At 38.6% G+C, this 20,605-nt stretch overlaps 1 long non-coding RNA gene across 1 annotated transcript; it reads right to left on the reverse strand.

Moving 5' to 3' along the window:
* Positions 1-920: 920 nt before the first annotated feature.
* On the reverse strand, positions 921-20,254 carry LOC106014653 (uncharacterized). Its single transcript, XR_001186144.5, has 3 exons — positions 20,157-20,254; positions 14,563-14,617; positions 921-1,574 (listed from the first exon to the last, which is right to left on the reverse strand). It is a non-coding gene; the product is annotated as an uncharacterized lncRNA (long non-coding RNA).
* Positions 20,255-20,605: the final 351 nt, after the last annotated feature.

Consider the following 20,605-nt stretch of genomic DNA (forward strand, 5'->3'; position numbering starts at 1 on the left):
GAAGAATGAGTGGTTAGCTCTATGAGTTAATGTAGCTTAGGAATAGACCATCTTTTCACCTTAAGGGATGAAAAAACTGCTCCTTCCCCCTTTGTATTCCAAACCTACAGAGACTAAAACATTTTCAATTTACAATAATTTCCCCTCCCCAACCATCTACTCCAACTCTTTGCTGCTGGCCAGACCATAAAGCTATGGTTAAATACATATTTATTCAGTTTTTAAGAATGAATCCAACTCTTTCACAATTACTTTGATTTTCTCCACGTATGCTAGTAGAATTGACTACGTGCTACTTGAATTCTGTTGTCCCTCACCTCAAGTCATGTATGTGAAGGTGGATTGGTGCAAGACAGGTAAGAGCTTCTGTAGAGAAAAAGCCAGCCACATTGGGAATTTTTTTTCACCTACAACATTTTCTCTTCCATGAAACCCCAAAGAGGGCATTAGTTCAATTAGACCAAAGTGAAAGGAGTGAGAGTCTTCACTTCAGGGTCCATGTTCACTCCCAAGAAGCAACAAAACAACCCCACAGTCTGTGACATGCTGGCTCAAAGAAGCCTCTCCCCCATCCATCATCTTGTGCAGCTCAGTGAGTGGAAAAGGAAAATGTTTTGTTGATTCTGTTTTACTGATAAATGAAGCAATGTTATGGCTCTGGTGAAGGAAAGATGGTGAAAGACCCCCTAAACCAGGGGCTGGTAAGGATACAGATGCAACTGTATGTTGGTGACATGACAAAAAAGGACCAAAAGGCCATCAAGTCACTGTGGCCTCTGACCACCACCTGCAGTTCAGTCATGGGTGGGAGGCAGCCAAACTGCAGTTCTGGTATGCCAGAGATCCTCCTAGGGTGCAAGAGAAAAGCAGGGTGGTTTGTTCCACAGACAGAACACAAAATACTGAATTCTCCTAAACACTGCGCACAACAGGAACAAGAGGCTAATTGGCAAACGGGGCTGCAGCAAGGAGCTTCTGAGAGGGATTTTAAGGAGGAAGAGAAGAGCCAGCTAAGCGTACAGAATAAGCTGATACTAATAGCTGGGTAAAACATAGATACAGGGAACAGAAGTGTTTTAAATTTGTTGCAACTGTATTTCCAGCACTGCTTCATTCACTTCCCCCACTAGATTGCCACTCTAAATATCCATTAGGTTACACTGTGCTGGGAGATTCATCTCCCAGGATCATTAGGCATCTCTCAGTTGAGTTTCCCAATAAAAAAAATGAAAGTTACAGTTTAGTGGCATAGCTGCAGTTACTGAAATATCCGTCTCTGCTGGCTGAAGGACTCCAAGGTGGGGAAGGAAGGGAAGAGGAACAGCCACAGCAAAGAGCAGTGAGTCAGGGAAGGACACAGGAAAGGGAGTGGCTTATATCAAGAAAAGCATACAGAAAAAGGGAAGGGTGGTGTGTGTTAGCAGAGACCATTTCACTGCCCTCTTGTTTCATAATGTAGAGTTAAGAAATCTTGTTCAGCCCAGGACCAAGACTGGAAGTTCACCTCCCTCATCCCTCCTGCTGTATATTCCAGTCAGTTCTTTCCAAGTGTGCTCCAGATAACTGGGTGTTACCTGCATAAAACCAACATACTTGCATGTTAGTTGCAGACCAAACACATGGCTTGAGCACCCTGTAAGAAGCAAAGCAAAGCCAAAACATCTCACTGTAAGGAGCAATTACATTACATGGCACCACACAAAGCAGGCTGTCACACTAACTCATAGGATGATTTTTCATGCTTTTGTATATGCTGATTCATGCTAAGGACCTGTGTGAATTTTTCTTACACAACCAGTTCAACATCTAAAGTGATCCCTTTTCTTTTTAATATATCTAAGGATAGTTATGACCAAACTTCAGATGGATTTGCCTGTCAAAAGTCTTGAAGGACACTATTATTCCTGCACACCCTCAATTGGCACCCCCGGGCCTTTCAGAGAAGCAAGAAAATGAAGTGAAAAGAATTGTTGGCTGAAAATCTGAAGATGTAAACATTTGCAAAACAATCGTATTCATAATTTCAAAGGAAGAAAACATAATGAGGAAAGCGTACATTAAAAAAAAGAAAATGTCAGCAAATTTGGAGTAGTCATGACAGTCCCTGGGGATAAACTCAAAGAAAATACAGGAGAGCTGGTGGTTAAAGGATAGAAAGAACACAATATGAAATATTCTTGCTTCAGATAAAACAGAAGTAGAGATTCAGTATCTCTAAACAATCCAGATAATCAAGAGGGAATTGTATTTAAAGTGGAATTGCACTGAAAGTGGAAATACAATTCAGGACAAGTGTAAAAGAGTAGCCATTCAATGTAGCCATTGAATTGAAAAGAGAGAAACAGAAAACAAGTTATAACTAGCTATTAATGTAAATAAGAAAAAGTTCTTTAAGTGCATTACCCATAGCAGAAGATAAATCAAGTTTTATATTTTTAGTAAAATAACAGCAAATGAAGAAAAGCTCAAGTATCTAAAGCTGTTGTGAATTCAGTTTTTACTAAAAAGGTTAATTGTTTAGGTATCTGTAACTAATTTTAGCTAGGAAATAAATGTGTAGGACAGGAATAAGAAAAGGACAAGTTGAAGCACATTCAAGTTAGATGTGATCAAATTTTAGGAACTTGATACAATGCACTTTCAAGTACTCAAGGAATTAACTTAAGCCAGCTAAGAACCATTAGTAATTATCTTTGAGAACTCTGAGGCCAGAGAAATCCTGTGGGACCTGGGAAGGGCAAACGGCACCAACTCAGTAGAGAAGATGGAAGGACTGCCCAATGATTTAAAGATCAGCCAGACCTACTGGCAAGTGTATTGGAACATTGCTTAAAACTGAGACCAAAATGTGAGGATAGACTAGATGGATTTCTTGAGAACAAATTAGGCCAGTCTCCAAACACGGGCATTGCTAATAATGGAGACATGCAAAGTTGCAGGCATGCTCCAATAAGCCTTCTGATGACTAGAAAATAAGTTTTCATAAGTTTTATAAGAAAACTCAAGAATTATAGCCTAAATCAAGTTATGAAGTGTATAGACAGATGGTTTTAAAATAGACTTTAAAGCTATTCCCATTTTATCAGATTGAAGTTAAGATATTTCTAGGGGTCTTCCACAGGAGGTCTTCTCTAGACTTTGTTCTGCTTTGTATTTTCATCTGGGGTTGCAGATGAGACTGTACTTCATAAGATTGAGAGATGTGTTTTAGCAAGAGATGCACATTTTCACAAATGCAATTGTCTGAGTGGTCCCACAGCAGTAAGCCGATAACAGAGCAGTATTTTGCTAGAGGACAGGGAACAGTTATTTTAAGTTGGAGACATTCTGTAAAGGTTGTTTTGCTTTAAATGCTGCGTGTAGTTACTGTGCTCAGCAAGGCTAATGTTACCTCCTGCTTCTGAAAGAAACCTAGCAGCAGAGCCATGCACTGAAGTGACAATGCTGAAGACAGATAGAAGAAGATGAGGATTTATCAGCTGAGATAAGGGGCTTTGGCTTCCTCATTAGTTACAGTCACTGTGGCTGAGCACCTGCATAGCTTCTTCCTCTGGACCGGCAGGGACAAAGCTAGTTGCAAATTGCTAGGAATGCTGCATTTATCATCAGCTCCAATTCACTTCTAACCTAAGCAGTAGTAATACAGTTGTAGTTATACCCCATGTAGGAGGAAAATGTAACAGTTGTAATAAAGAAACCATTTGGATCAACTGTTGCAGAAAGGCTGTATTTTGGATTTCTGGAAAAGAAAGTGATTCATAGAAGATTATAGTCCCCACCATACCTGAAAAAGCGGTGCAATACTCTCTGTACTGGAGAATATCTTTTAAGAACCATATCATAAAGGCAAGTTAGTCTAGCTGAGAAGCAGGACATGTTACTTGGGTGACATTCTGATCTTGCGTGACAATCTTACTCAAGACCACTTAAAGCAGAAAATATTCAGTCCCTTTTATTACCTTATCTTTATGCACTCCCCCATGAAATCCACGTACCTCTGAAATCTGAAACTTTACAAGTTTAAAAAGAAAAATCACAAGTAGCAGGAGATCAACCAGTCACATAGCAACTAAAAAAGTAAAGACGACACGGCTGTCTTTCCTCAGGAAAAATATGCTATTATCTCAGACCTTTTGTAATAAAAAATAAAAAACACCAGTGAAGTTTGAATGGGTACGTGTTGCATAAGATCTGCAAAAGTTTTTCCCTGCATCTGCAGTGTTCAAAACAGACTGGACACATCTTTTCCATTACAAAGGGCTCAAAGACAATACTATCCATAATATGACTTGACCCAGAAGAATACTAACTCAAGGAATGCACATCTTGACAGTGGAACTGAAGATAAAACTTAGCATGATACAGTAAACAAATTGTTGATATAATAGTTGTATATTTATCAAAAAAGTTGCTGAGGTTTTGCATACTGAGCTAAATTACATTCACACAGAGGTACATGAAGAACAGCATGAAAGGAGTTCATCCCCGCTTGTGGTCTTTCACATGCTTTGACTCTAGCATGAGGACCAGGAGGCATAAAGTAATAGCATAAACAACCAAAAAAAGAATGGATATGATGAACACTATTGCTTCTCCTCCTGTCCTCCTGGAATTCATTCTCAGCAAGCCAATGGGAATGAGAGTGCACAATATTTGGAAACAGAACAGCAGGAGAATGAACAGGTTTGTTTCTTGACTTCTCAGAGTACTTTCTACAAGTTCTTTCTTCACGTGATATTAAGGTTTTCCCAAATTTGGAAGAATAGCATGAACAATTTTTTCTTAAAAAGACTGGCAAGTTGAGAGGTTAAACTTTAGCAAGATACATTATCTAAAAATTCATTGAACCTCTGACTCTGTAGAGCAGTTAGTTATTTCCCTAAAATAAATGTTCTCCTAAAATGCTCTTCCCCTCCCCCCCAACCACTCCCTGCACCCGTGATTGGTTATTACAACATCTTTCAATCTTAATGAGACTAAATTTCTAATGTAAAACAACTTCTAATATAAAACATGGGCAGTGTTCTCCTCTCACTTCCTCACAAACACTGCAGCTCTTATATAAGGCAGCAAGACAGGTCACCATCCTTTTTTTTTTTTTTTTTTTTGTCCAAGTAACGAAGTATTTCAAAGCCATATCCCCCAGGTATTGCATATACAGACACACATGCATAGATCCTGCTGTGCACTGAGACTTGAAGTTACAATACAACAGTAAAGGTATATTTTTCCTTCAAAGTCCATTTGTAATCCCCCATTAATACTTACGAGAGCTGTGCAAACCCATTAAGAAAGATAAATATACTTCCCCCCTGGGCATAGCCTTGAATTACAAACCAATAAGGGCTACAGAGGTCTGACACCTAGAAGAAAACCTTGAAAATCTGTATTTCTAATGGAGATACACCTGCTTCTCACTCAGCAGTGAGTACAGTGCAGCGTTACACTCACCTCTGCTGCTATCATTACACAGATATACTCTCTCTGTGGTAAAAGATAAATGCTAATGATATTTAAAATCCATTTATAAATCAGCCCTTTTGGAATCTCCCTCCCCATCTGTATCCATTTACTTGGTTGAAGATCTGTCCACAGTACTCAGACATCCTTCTGTTGAAAAGTCACGTAGACATTTATTCAAAGACCAGAGATCTTCATCAGGTTTCCAAGTTCACAGAATCACAGAATTGAAGAGGTTGGAAGGGACCTCGAAAGATCATCAGGTCCAACCCCCCTGCCAAAGCAGGTTCCTTAGAGCAGTCTGCCCAGGTAGGTGTCCAGACGGGCCTTAAATATCTCCAGAAAAGGGACTCCACAACCTCCCTGGGCAACCTGTCCCAGTGCTCTGTCACCCTCACCGTGAAGAAGTTCTTTGGCGTATTGGTGCGGAACTTCCTGTGCTCTATCTTGTGACCATTACTCCTTGTCCTGTTCCCACAAACCACTGAAAAGAGGTTGGCCAAATCCCTCCGTCTCCCACACCTCAGGTATTTATACACATTTATGAGATCTTCTCTCAGTCTTCTTTTATTCAGGCTGAACAGACCCAGGTCTCTCAGCCTTTCCTCATAAGGAAGATGCTCCAGGCCCTGTATCACCTTTGTGGCCCTCTGCTGGACTCTTTCCAGAGATCCCTATCTTTCTTGTACCAGGGAGCCCAGAACTGGACACAGTACTCCAGGTGAGGCCTGACCAGGGCAGAGTAGAGGGAGAGAATCACCTCCTTTTACCTGCTGGCCATGCTCATTTGAATGCACTCCAGGATCCCATTGGCCCTCTTGGCCACTAGGGCACACCGCTGGCTCATGGTCAACCCATCGTCCACCAGGACCCCCAGGTCCTTCTCCTCAGAGCTCCTCTCCAGCAGGTCGTCCCCCAGCCTGTACTGATATATGTGGTTTTTCCTTCCCAGGCGCAGGACTCTACACTTGCTCTTGTTAAACCTCATTTGTTTTCTTCCTGCCCATCTCTCCAGCCTGTCCAGGTCTGGCTGAATGGCAGCACAGCCTTCTGGCATGTCAGCCACTCCTCCCAGCTTTGTGTCATTGGCATACTGCTAAGGGCAGACACTATTCCCTCACCAAGGTCATTGATGAAGACGTTGTACAAGACCAGACCCAGGACCAAACCCTGGGGAACACTGCTAGTCACAGGTCTCCAGCCAGACTCTGCACCACCGATCACCACCCTCTGAGCTCAGCCAGTCAGCCAGTTCTTAACCCACCTTACTGTCCACTCCTCTATCCCACGCTTTCTCAGCTTTGCTAGTAGGATGTCATGGGAGAAAGTATCAAATCCCTTGCTAAAGTCAAGGTAGATGACATCCACTGCTCTCCCCTCATCTACCCAGCTGGTGATGCCATCATAGAAGGCAATGAGGTTGGCTGAGCACAACTTCGCCTTGGTGAATCCATACTGACTACTCCTTCTCTTCCCATTGCTGGCATCCAGAAGAAGCTGTTACAACACTTTTCCAGAGACAGAGGTGAGACTGACTGGCCTGTAGTTTCCCAGATCCTCCTTCTTGCCCTTCTTAAAGACCAGAGTGACATTGGCTATCCTCCAATCTTTAGGCACCTCTCCTGTTCTCCAGGACCTTTCAAAGATGATAGAGAGTGGTTTGGCGATCACCTCTGCCAACTCCCTTAGCACATGTGGATGCATCCCATCAGGACCCATGGATTTGTGTACGTTGAGCCCACTCAGATGCTCCCAAACCACCCCCTTTTCAACAAGAGGGGAGATCTCCACTTCCCAGACTCTTTCTCCTTTCTCCAGGGTCGAGGAGTCCCAGGGGGGAGTCCTTGAAGCAAAGACTGAACCAAAGAAAGCATTCAGTATCTTCTGCATTACTTCAGTTACTTCAGTATTTGTCATTTTTAAAGTGTTTTCTTGATAAACAATACTCATAATGAAACATACTTTGGGAAACAGAAAAAAAATCCACTGACAGTTACTCATCCCCCATCCACCTGCCAGGAAAGGGAACAGGAAAAGTTATTAGCTTTTCATAGCCTCAAAACCGTTCTTAAAAGCATTCTTTGTGTTTGCCTCTCACCTCCAAAACTACAGATCACTCAAGGCCAGGTTGTGATACTCCTTGTGAAAGCTCCTAAAAAGAGCTTTAAAGTCCCATAGTGTCAAACACCTGCTGAAGCACAAGCGTGGGCACTCAATGAGAATGACAATTTGTCCTTTAAAGGTTAAAAAATGAAAGAACACATTGAAGTTACTTCATACAGAAGGCACATATGATTGCATTGGATTTCATATCTGTGGGAGAAATATTTATCAAGACCAGCTCCTCACTTGCTTTTAAGAACTTTGTGAAATAATTCTTGCTACTGTCTCCTCCTGCACAGTATCATTGCATAGACTGAAACAGAGAAAAGCAGATGTAGAATTAAAAGTAATTTGTCCTACTTAAGGATTATTTTTTTTCCTGAATTAACTCTCAAGAAATCCTATTTTCTTCCACCTGTTATGCATTGACTGACTTGCTCAAATATTGTCACAGTACCTTATTTCTTCACTTGAAAGAGGGTAGTTTCCAACTGCCATACTTATTTGCCTTAAGAACAGCCAAATATGCATAACTGTGTTTCCAAAATGCTGAAGACATTCTCTTGCCTATCTCCCTGACATTGAAGCTTCCCACTGTAGCATTGGAAATCTTCCTTTCCCCTCCTAATCTGTACTAATTTATAAGAAATTCTTAACACATGGGAAATTTAATTTTGAAACATCACAGTCATTTACAGGTAACTTCTGAAAGTAGCCCATTGCACAAGATATATTCATGTACAGGCAGAAGACAATTTATTAAGAAGTAACAGGTGTTAGCAGGTAGCACTGTTATACAACTACTACAAGGATGGGTGGTAACTATTTTTGCCCTTTTGATATTTAAGGATTCTTTAGGTTCATCTGAGATGTCCAGGCAGGTGGTGGCCAGAAATCTCACTTGTTCTCCACCATATACAAATCAACCCCATGGCATGTGCTCACCAGTGAGGAATATCTCACCTACAGCCTGCCTGAAAATGGATTTGTACATCCTGGCAAATTCAAAAAACTTCACAAATATAGGGATTATTACACAATTATGCCCCAGATATGTTGCACTCACTGCAAATGACTCACCATACATCTGATCTAATCCTTCTCCCCAGGAACTCAGAACAGGCAAGGTAACTACTTCACCTTGCTATAGATACACCCCGGGTCTGCCTCCATTTAACACTTACCTGTCTATATTTCTATAACCCCTACTAGGCTGGTGAGTCTGCCCCACATGCTCACCACCAATGAATACCAGAACTGCAATACGGGTTTATGACAGTCCTAGATTTCATCCTAAATTAGCCCACCATACTCAGTTGGTGAAGGAAGAAGTGCTACCACAAGTAGCTAGACACAACAAGTTGAATACTGACAGGTGTTCTTTTCCACTGTAGAAAAAAAAAAAAAAAAAAAAAAAAGAAATACCATGCCTGGGGTTTCAGGCTTTCTCATCAGAATTCAACACAATACCAACACCTCTAGGTAAAACAAACATTGCACGGGAAAGCAAGAAGTGGTGAAGAAACAAATGAAGCAGTGAGTGAAACAAGGTGTTTTTTGTTTTTTGGTTTTTTTAAACACTACTTAATTCACTCTGTTGTTTGTCAAGCACTTGCCTTTCACTACTGCCCAACTCAAGATGAGTTACTGACATATGGCTCTTCTGGACGAGGTCCAGCCATGCATGCATACAGCTGTGTGTCAAAGCACAAATGTCCCATGTTGGCTCACAGCACTGCAACTAAATACAAATGCCTTTTTTAGAGGACAATAGGAAAGAGGGAAGGGTACTGGAACCTCAGGGGAATCATTTGCAAAGAAGAAATGAAGAGTTTCCTGAAACAAATACTAGTAGCAACAGCAGACTGTCGTAGCTTATTTGCCTCTTGGCTTTGTTTGATGAATCAGAAAAGTGTACAAAACATGAGAGGAGTGCAGGACATGCTGCAGTTTTCTAACTATTGCTTTTGCAATGGAGTTCAACTATTTGATTATTCCTGATGGTTTAAGGATGAACTTTGTTCTAAACTATTATTGCATGGCAATGGGTTAAGTAGTTGATCTTTTTAATGAAAAATTGATTACACAGAAAAGTTTGACACATAAGTGGAATAGTGCAGATATTAGTTGTTTTTTAAGCAGGAAAAAATGATTAGCCATTGAAAGTTCTAAGTTCTGATTTGAAATAAAGTTCCATATTTCAATGAATAAAAAATTCACCTTTATTGTTTTCCACAAAGGTTAGCTTTACAGTTTTTTTTTTGTTTGTTTGTTTATTTTTTTTTAGAATTTTCCCTGAAAGGGGAAAATCGGAAATCAAAAGATTTTTCTGGAAACAAAACTTTCCTATTTTGTTTGTATTTGCTCCATAAGAATTAACACAACAACAATTCAATATGCAGACCTCCAGGTCTACACTGTCAAAAATTTAATGCAAAACTTCCACAGTATAGTTTTCATTCAGCAGCATTCAAGGCCAATGCCCAGGCATATATGTCGGCATTCAGAAAACAGGCCACATTTCTGCTCTGGCCTGTTATCTCAGGTAATTCCACCATTCCAGGCAGACTCACACACCTTCTGTTATGTCCCAGGTAGTTATCTTAACTAAACCTGCTATTGCTTCCCGTCAATCCCCTGACAGCAGCCATTAGCACAGTTCATTGAAACGTTAGTCTCAAACTTAGTCTTGTATATGATGCAAAACCCATTCCACTTACCAGATGAGCAAAAGGAGCTCAATTTTCATCTCTCATCTCTCCTGGACACTTCCACCGGTGAAATGCAAAAAGCTGCTATCTAAGAGAAATAGGCTATACCTACTGAGAACTTGTTTTTCCCATGTGTAACCATCCAGAAGAGCCCAATTACGGACAATGAGCATGGCTGCATTCATAAGCTCACATTTGGAGTTCAAAAGCAAAACAGACCAAAGCAGAATGTGAGAAGAAAAAAGTGGGGAAGAAAAAGAACAAAAGTTGCTGGCTATAATCTGGAAAAAGGACAAGATAGTAGGATTTTTCCTCAGATATTCATGAAGAATATGACAACTATCGCAGCATGGAAACAACACACAGGGCAAAAGCAAAGGAAGTATTTACCTCTTCGTGTTATTTAAGAGATTCATGCTGTCCAATGCAGAGGAAACTGCACTCAAGCTCACGATGAACAGATTTCAAAGATTTCATTAAAAAATAAGGAAGCAGTATGTACAAGCGCATTCATGCTCTGGAAGGCAGGAGAAGATGAACATCATGGTAAGGTAATTTCTTGACCTAAGAGCTAGAAGTTCTACATGTTTCATTTACTACAGGTAGCAGATACCAGTAATATCATCCAAAACATAACCTCATTTCTGATGGTGGTTTGAAACACTATGATTTTTTAATATTTGTCATTAAATTCATTATCTCAGAGGAAGCAAGCTGAACAACTTTTCAAAGTTACCACACACTACAAAAACAGACAAGTGAAAACAAACTCTGCAGCCTATCAGCAGCTATAAGGAAGAAATTCTTTAATGAAACAGAGGAAAGAGCCAGGAGTGGGATGCACCCACTGAACATTGCAGGAAAATAATGAAATGGATACTCACTGTTCATTTGTGCACAAGCACTGAAGAGTGAACATCAGCATCCTCCCAGGGAGGCAAACAGCTCCCGTTCTGTTTATGAAGGTCTCTCACAGCCAAGGATGCTAACAGGTTAAATGGTTGCATCTAGGACCCTTTCCATCTGAATAAATGTACTCTTAAGGGAAGTGTCAATATTTTATGGAGGACCAACAAGTTCAAGTGGTATTGAAATGCATCTCAAATGAATCAAGTGTAATGAACTTGGCTAATGGGTTTGTAAGCATTTGAAATTGTGCTCATTGTTGTTATTGTTAAGCTTGGATGCAAGAAGAGCAATCAAACTGCTTTATCTGGAGGAATATGGGGACAAGTGTATCCAAGGCACTTAATGAATGCTGGCAAAACATCTTTGTTCCCAAATGACTTGAATTCATTTCTTGCATACATATGGATTTTCAAAGCATTTCACCTTGAAGTGGAAAGCTGCAAGCCGAGGAGTCATGAACTACTATTTGTATTGAAAATACCTTGAAACAGGGCCTAGGGGGCTGAAGAGAAACTGTCCACCACAACACAGTTTCTAAACTTGGTGCTTAAGGTTTCAGAACAGCAGAGACCACACACCTTTTACAGACAAATAGGACTGCTGAGATTACTTGTTTCTGCAGCTTCAGAGACACTGCCTAATAGCTGTCAGTGTAGGTGAAAATGCCTTCCGGGGATGAGAAATCACTTCTGTGGAAGTGCTTTTCCTCCTATTTCTGGCACCTCTGATGCAAGACCCATGTGGCCTGAGTGCTGGCTTAGGGAAACATCCCCAAAGTGAACACTTTCCACATTTGTTGTTTCCTTTTTTTTTTTTTTTAAACCAGTGCTCACTAAATTGTGACTAATGACTCCAATACACTACTGCAGATCTTAAGACATGAACAAAATAAAAAAATCACTTTACTTGGCTAGCCAATATATTTCAGACCCCTGCATAATCAGTACTCTACTTGGCTGTTGCCCAGGAGCCCTCTCAGGAAAGCTATAGATTTCTGAATTCTCCTCCATAACCACTAGATAAAATGGGAAGTTTCAAACCAAGAAACAGAATGTTGATTTTATGATTTATTTTTTCAAAGCAGTTACCCCCTACCTTTGAACAGAAAATATGCCAGTAAAAATAGATTGAAATGAAGGCTAATATTGTTTAAGCATTCAGGAACCCTGAAAAAAAAATCATGGAGAAAAAGCATAAAACATAGTAAAAGGAGAAAGGTAACAAGTCTCTTTTATATTCTTCCTCACATATGGGTAGAAATTGCCATGTACTTAAATCAGTGGCACATATAACCATGTATTCAGCTACAGTTCTTAGTTGCAGGTCTCCAAGTCACACTCAGAGAATGTGAATTACTCTCTGTGTTCCAAAGACAATAGATTCTCTCCTATATATCTTGGAAGGGGAAATTTTCATATTATATTTATAGTTGGTACCATATAGTGAGAATTATCCACTCCTTTGATATAATACTCACCACATTGTCACTGACCACTGATGCCTGAATAAAGCTGTTGAACTGCTGTTTTGTTTTTTATATTATAGAAGTTAAAGGGCCATCAACCATCATAAAATTTTGTGAAAATATTTAAAGAAATTAAGGAAATATGTGTTATGCACTCTGACATGAACATAATTTATATTTGGCAATAAGTTAATAGGTGACTTTGGAATCTACTATTAATAGAAGCCTACTATTGCCTATTTCTTGAAACTCATTTTAGACAAATATATGCCACAATTCACTCACATATGCTGCTTAAACACTTCATGTTAAAGGTTCTTCAACAGCATCTCTTCAGGTGTTGCTTTGTGATGTTTGACATTAACATAGATCTCAATGTGACATATATCTTAGCTGTTCATGCAATTTTACACACACCTAGATTGCTGTGTTGTGTTATAGCTTGTGTATTCTCTCATTTAGAGGTTATGAGATGTAAACATTCCCTGTGGCTAAGTGCTTGTAATTAAATACAGTGCTGAAGAAGAAGCTAATTAAAAAAATGTTTTGATGATAGCTGTGTAATACCTAATAACCTTCATAGTGAAACAGCTGTGAAGAAAATACTAAATTTGTTAACATTTTCCGGCAGTGCTCCATGAATATCATGTTTACATGACTGCCAGCACTAAGGACCAGATGTGACAGGCATTAGCTCAGGGGCTTTTGGGGAAATCATAAAAGCTTGGGTAGATTTGGGCCAGTCACTGGGGCTAAGTGTCACCCAGGACCCCATTTCAAATGCACATATTCCCTTATGGGGCACTTGGGCTCAAATATCTTAACCTCGACACCAAAGCTACATACAAGGAGATATTCAGACAAAAGCTGTTTATTACCTTCTTGTGAGAAGCTTGCATCTCAGGATATGTGTTTTGGGTCAGCACGTCTCCCCCTTCTCTACAGGCAACCTCAAAGCAAAATCTGGGATTTCTGGTTTCAACTCTTGGACCAGAAACGAAAAGGTAGCATTTACAGCATATAAGTATAGTGACCATAACTCATGTACCCAAAACCTAGCTATTTTCTTTTGTAGCAAATCAGCCCCCAACAGTTACTGGGACTCTACAGCTTACCAAAGTCATGAATGGGTTCATAACAAAAATCACATTTTTCCATGCTTCAAAAGCGCAATCAGTTTTCCAAACCACAGAAGTCAAACAGATCACTATAAGGGACAGATTGTAAACAAATTTCAACTTCATATGCACATGGAAAATGGGGACAATGCAAAATCAATAGCAATATACTTACTAATATGAGACTTAGCCACAGGCTGCAGCATGGAATGCAATATACATAAGATAAACACTTTCAATGCAACACAGTTCAATAAAATGATAGATATTCCAAAAATAAAGTGTCCCCAAAGAAACGGAAAACATAATATCTGCCCTAAGAAAAGAAAATACTTGTAGTCTCAGTAATCAGTATACAATGATTTATGCCTTCAAGGCTAGCTTTGTAACAAAAAAGTGTTTCTGAAAAAAAAAAAAATAGTAAAGTTTTTCATATACCAAAGTCCCTCAGGTATGCCAGGCACCCCTGATCTGCTTGCCAGAGGTAATGACCAGCAGTACTTGCAGGGAGACGTTTTCCTCCTGGATGGGGGCTGCATTTGGGGCTGTATTAGACAGAAAGTTCAGTAACCTCCTATGACCATGGGAGGGGAATGCATGGGGAGGAAGACTCTATTTAGAGTCCAAGCTTCCACTTCACTGCAATGAACTTTCAAAGTGGGATAACATCATCCTCATAGCACAGGGCTTTCCGAAATTAAACAATGTAGGTGTAAAATAAAATAATTAACCTTTTAAATGGAATTTCGATTTCCAAAAATTTCAGAAAGGTTATTATTCTTCCTGTACTTCTTACCTCTCATCACTGTGGGATGAATTTCTTACAGCATTGACAAGGTTTCATCTGATTGCTGCATGAAAAGACAACAAATCAGTCCTCACTATCCTGTTTAACAATCATCTGATTTTTAAAGTAATTCCATATTACATGTGATTTGCAGGAGAGAATCAGTTTGATGGCTGTCTCACAATACATCAAATGATTCAAAGCTTACCTTCAAAACACCTAGCGGGACTTGTTGCACCAGAACAGACCAACTATATATATATTTTTTAACATATTCATATCCAAAGCCAATCTTTATTATTTGCCTGTTGGAAGGAGCCAGAAGTTAGAACAGTGGTAAAATAAGGAAACATTGATTTTTTTCTTAATACAGAGGCACCTGCACACATCAAAATTTAGTCCAGTTAAATGCGGGTGCTAAGGATGTGGTTTAGTTGTTCCTATTTTCCATCTTTCAGGGTTACTTGCTTTAATTCTGTCTCCACAGTGACTTTCACAATCTAATGACACCTTGCAGATCCAACTCAAGAACTAAAACAGAACATAACCAAGCTTCCTTGAGCACCATCTTACCATCTTATAGTGCTCAAAACTACAATTTCCCAATAAAAATAGGGAAAGATGTTTCTTCATGTGATTGCTTCTGAAGAATAAGATTTCTGTGGCTGTAAGATTTCTATTACCAAAGACCATATTTTTAGATGGCAAAAGTTTCTTGAACTTGAACGAGTGAGTACTATTTTTCATTATGTTAATTTAAGTGGTAAAAGGGTTTCCTGACTGACACTAATTGATGGTCCCCTCCTGGGGCTTAATTGACTTGAGTTTGTCTCTGTAAACCTGCACTGTTAATCAGCTCCTTACCCACTCTGAAAAATGTTTGCTGCTGAAATGTCAGTGGGGGTTACAGACAGACAACATTGATTGTAAGTAAGGGTGCTTTTGAACACTCCAGTTGTGGTATTTCATTAAATTAATGTTTGCCTAAGCTTGCTCTAAAGAGGAAAGAGATAGTTTTGGATTCATTTACTGTTGGAATCTTGTTGTTTTGTAAGCATTTCATTTAGGTAAGTGTTTCCTTTTATCTATTGCAAATCAGTAGGTTTAGATGACTAGATGTTAAATACTGTTTGAAAACATACAGAATTAGCTAAGATATAAAGCCATCTTGCTCCTCAAAGGAAAAGTCATCCTTTTGATTGCTACTTCCACAATATTAATGCAGTGATTCTATATTCTGAAAATGAGGGAAAAATTGTCCAATCTCTAACAAGACAATATCCTTTCTTCCACAACAGAACCAGTATTGAATATTTCCTGAAGCTTTAGTCTGCATCAAAAATGGATATTAAGAATCTTCATATAAATCATTGTGACGTTATGCAAGTTACGTTTCTCCCACGTCCTAGAGACATTTCTTTGAAGACTGTTTGTTTTAGGACTCCATAATCCTCTGACAACACTTCCACCTTCATGATTCATACCGAATTACCACAATCCCGTGCCAGTGTTTGCAGGGACAATATCCAACAGTAAAGACATCATAAAAGATATAAAATAACTTGAAATAGGCATTAAAATGTTCATGTATTTGTGTCAACTCTTGAACTAGACCCAGTATTGAATTGCCCTGGCACCTCTGCCCTTTGATTTAAGTACTTGGTATTTTGATTTAGAAAGTCACTTTAAAAAACACTTCCTATAGTCATAGCCCTTTCCCCAGCTACCAGTAATACTTCCACCTTCTCATTTTAAAAGACACCCTATACTCATATCAGTTCACCAATTTCTTAGGAAATCCTGTGCAATCACACTATAAGCCATTACTTAATAGTAGGACCACTATTATTATAAACATCCAAGATGGGCAATAGTCACTGAAGATTTTTTTCCTTTCCATAGTGCATATAAATGAAGTGACCTCACAGCTTTGTTTCTTAATGAAAAACAGTATGTAGCAAAGTATCATTTTGTTTTTGATTTTATTTGCTGATCACAGTATTTTTCCACTATCAGTTTAAAAAAATGGTTAAGAACAGTTTTAAAGAACAGAATAGTGATTTATGAAGCATAACCAATTATTTTACTGCCCATTGCAAATAACTGAGATGCTTGGTAGAAATAAGAATTGCTGAGCAATGACATTGTAGGTGACATACGCAGGCAGAGAAACTACAAGTTAGGAGGACTATTTCTTTTCAGAGTTCAATTCCCAAACATTGTTTGGGAAAATAAGGTTATTTATAGCTGTTTTGCTTTAAGTTATGCAAAACTAATCCACAAGATATCTTCAGGATGTGACTTTTCCTCTTGCCCTTAGTTATTGGCCAGGCTCCCAGCTTTTGGTCCATCAGTGTAGAATTGCTGTCCTGCAGCCCTGACAAAAGTAATCCTGCTCTACTGATATACGCTCATAGTTCTGAGCATTTTACTGACCCTCTATGCTGACTACATTGTTCCTCTTTGCATTCCTCTACTCACTACTTTTTATAAACCCATCAAATGTAAGTTGCATTCATCAGAACAACTTCCACTTTAATATCCCTCCTGGTATATCAAGAGCTCAGCCTTTTCCCATTCAACATTAGTTTCCACCATCCGGCATTGTTTAAACTATTTAACCACCTAAAGCTGTTAAAACTATTACCCTAATGCTATCTTTTATTCCTGGAAGAACACTTTAGAAATACATTTAAAGATACTTCATAAATTTAAAGATACTTCCTCCTCAAAACTCTTCATAACTCATCTACTGTGAAGTACTTTGGAACTGCAACTGAATGTTGGAGGGAGTTTTGCCTTGTGTTTGTACACAGCTTGCTGTATGGTCATGGAAACTATGTACAAATTGATAATAAAGTGGTATTTGGTAAGTTCACAAAATGCTGAACCATCTCCAATTTTAATAATAGACACCTTAGTGGAAAACAGTAGTAAACATGCCTAAGCCTATTTTTATATAGATGTATATGAATTACTGCGATAAAAAAAATGCATACCAGTTTAAGTACTATATAAGCTGAAAAACGGATGTCCTAAAAACAGCAATATAAATAGCATTTAAGTTGTTAAATGTTTTTGACAGGGAATGTTAAACACATGAAGATATGCATACAATGTACACCGAGTTATTTTAATTCAAGTTTGTTTCCTAAGAAGTCAGAACTAGCAGGGAGCTTTGAATTCACTAGTCATAACGGGCTGACCCAATTTATACAAGCACACTTCAAGTCTCCAGAACCATTTTTCATATCATCCATTGAACAACATCTTTTTCTATTTGATGGCTGTATTGTTTAACCGGTCTTATGTCAAAAGGCAAAATATACTGTCAGGATATTTTCTAAAGTTAAACTGAGGGAAAGAGAGATAGAAAAGATTAAGAGGGGCTCATGAAAACTTTTTATTATGAACTACTCCACAGTATATAAAGCTCTCACAAATGAAAGAAAACACTTGTCAGAGAGAAGCAACAATACATTTATTGATATAATGTAGTGATCTAACAAAGCTTAATCATAAATAAGACATCAACTTAACAAGATTGAAGATGACAAGGTACACTTGATTTTTCACTGCATAGAGGACAGGGTAGGTCAGAAGTGTCAATGAGACCCTCTGTCTGAGTCACAAGATTCAGAGTGAACCCCCTTGCTTTTTTAAATTCATTGAACCAAAGAAGTAAGGCTAAGTGCAGCCAAATCTCCTCTTAGTCCTAGACTTGGTCAATATTTTTTGTCTAAAGATTTCTATGTGCACAAGTGATCTGAAGATGTAATCTTAGTGATACGTACAGAACTTAGCCAGCTGTTAATCACTTTCCCAGGATCTGTTGCAACAAGGAATCTCACATAAGGAGTAAGGAATCTCTGCAGCTGGCATGACCTAGAAAGATGGCCCTACTCAATGTGTTCAGATAGGAAAATGCTTTGGTAGCTGTTCACCTATTTCTTCATTTTTGCTTTTCTTGCCCACTTGATACTCTGTTCAGTGTCCTTTCTTTCCCCTCTTGCATGAGACAAAATGCATAAAATACATAATATGCCCTTCACTGTTGCATCAAATCAATTTTGTTAATGTTGAATAACAAACCACTGAGAAATAATTATACTGTTCTTAAATACAAGAACAGTAGTTATAAAGCAAATTACAGTCTGGATAAAGAATGAGTCATGTGCTTACCCTAGCAAGGTAGAGTCATATGGTGAAAGCTGCCATAAGGATTTCTGCTTTATGAAAAATTGCTGATGTATAACCCTGTCTTTGAAAGCTGCCATGCAAAAGAATTTATAACTATTGTAAGAAACCTAGCATGTGTAATGAAGTGCATGGTGGTGAGATATTAATAGTTGTGACATAATGGAATTGTTTGCTAATTTACATGCCATGAACCACACTATCAGGCTCTAGGGATCTTTTTATGCTAATGTCATTTAGCATAAGTCAAAATGCAATTCCAAATTAAAAAATACAGACACGGCTCAAAACAGTTAACTGCCTGTAATAAACACATCAAGAATTTAACTAGAAGTGACAAAAACTAGCAAAAAATAAGTCCTTAAGAAAACCCTGGCTTGTTATTAGGTTATTTTATACAGCTCCAAAACTGACCCCATGCATTTGTATATTCAATACCATACGGTTATCATGCAGTAGTACAACCTTCAAACATTTATACCAGCTATTATTGATACAGAATGGATTTCAATTTCCAAAGACTTGGGTTATCAAAAATAGAAGGTTCAGATTTTAAGCAAGTCATTTCACCATGTAGTTTTAATATTAGCTAAATGTTTAATTAAGCAAATGAAAACCTGCATTTCCATTGGCTAACTGTTTTTCAAGACATACTAGTTACTACTAGAAAAGTTAGAGTTTATCATCTGGCTGGCCTAATTAACTTGCTCTTTCTGCTCAGGTACTGTAGTTGTCACAACTCAGTTAATTAGGCACATGCAAACAGTCATGTTCTAAGTTGGCATCTTCTAAATTACAGAGTGTTAACTGACTATCAAAACTTTTTCAGGATGAACATTTGTATCCCGAAGTTACTAGTGAAACATCTAGTGGCAGGTAACTGTAGCCTTGTGGGGGGCTTTCAAGCCTATCTTGACATAATCAATAAGTTGTTCTCTATGGAGAACATGTAGGGTACTGGAAATAAGCACTTGTCAGGTCCATGCTTTCTTTTCCACTTGCTATGCTGCATACGTTTTCACAAGGACTTATTGCCCCTGAAGTTTTGCTAACAAGCAGCAAGTAAACTCTTACCAATCAGCTCATGCTACCAGAACACAGAGGGAACTTTGCTCTTCTGAAAAAAAAAAAAAAAAAAAAAAAAAAAAAAAAAATGCTTCTATTAGTTAGACTGATTAAGACAGTCAAGGGATGGTTTTCCTTTCTCAGTTTCACAGGTTCTCAGGTTGTTCCCACAAAACAGAAATCTAAAAATTTACCTTTATTATTTTATTAGAGAAAGTAAAACTAGATAACACTAGTCAATATAAACTGCTTGACACTTCAGAGGTAACACCTGCCTTCCCATGCACCTTTGTAGAAAAGTAATCTGTAGGTTTTCAATGACACTGAAGAGAAACACTTACCTGCTTTCAGGCCTCCTTCCCTGGTTTTGTCTGCATTTACACACAGGTAAAGGAGTTTCAACACATATCGCATAGTTGCTTGTGCAAAAGAAATCCCTTGAATTAGAAAAAAATAATAAAATCAGAAAAGAAAGAGCTAACTGAGGTCTCTGAGATGAGCTTCCCATGTACTATATCTGTGAAGTCTAGCAGGAAAAACAACATTCAGGGATTTCACCACATTACTGTATTATGTTTCCACTTTTAAAATATAAGCAGCAGCTCAAAATCCCATATATTTTGCTTTTTGCTTATACTTTAAGAAGTGACAGATGTAGTCAATTGTGGTTTTTGATATTAGGAGTTGTCCATGTAAAGTGCTGCCAAGGAAGATTCACAACCAAGAAATAAACCCACAAATACATGGTTGCTTGATTTTGGTAGACAGAGGCCCTTTAAGTCTAGGAAAA

Source organism: Anas platyrhynchos, chromosome 7, assembly GCF_047663525.1.
Source record: "Anas platyrhynchos isolate ZD024472 breed Pekin duck chromosome 7, IASCAAS_PekinDuck_T2T, whole genome shotgun sequence".
Lineage (NCBI taxonomy): Eukaryota > Metazoa > Chordata > Aves > Anseriformes > Anatidae > Anas > Anas platyrhynchos.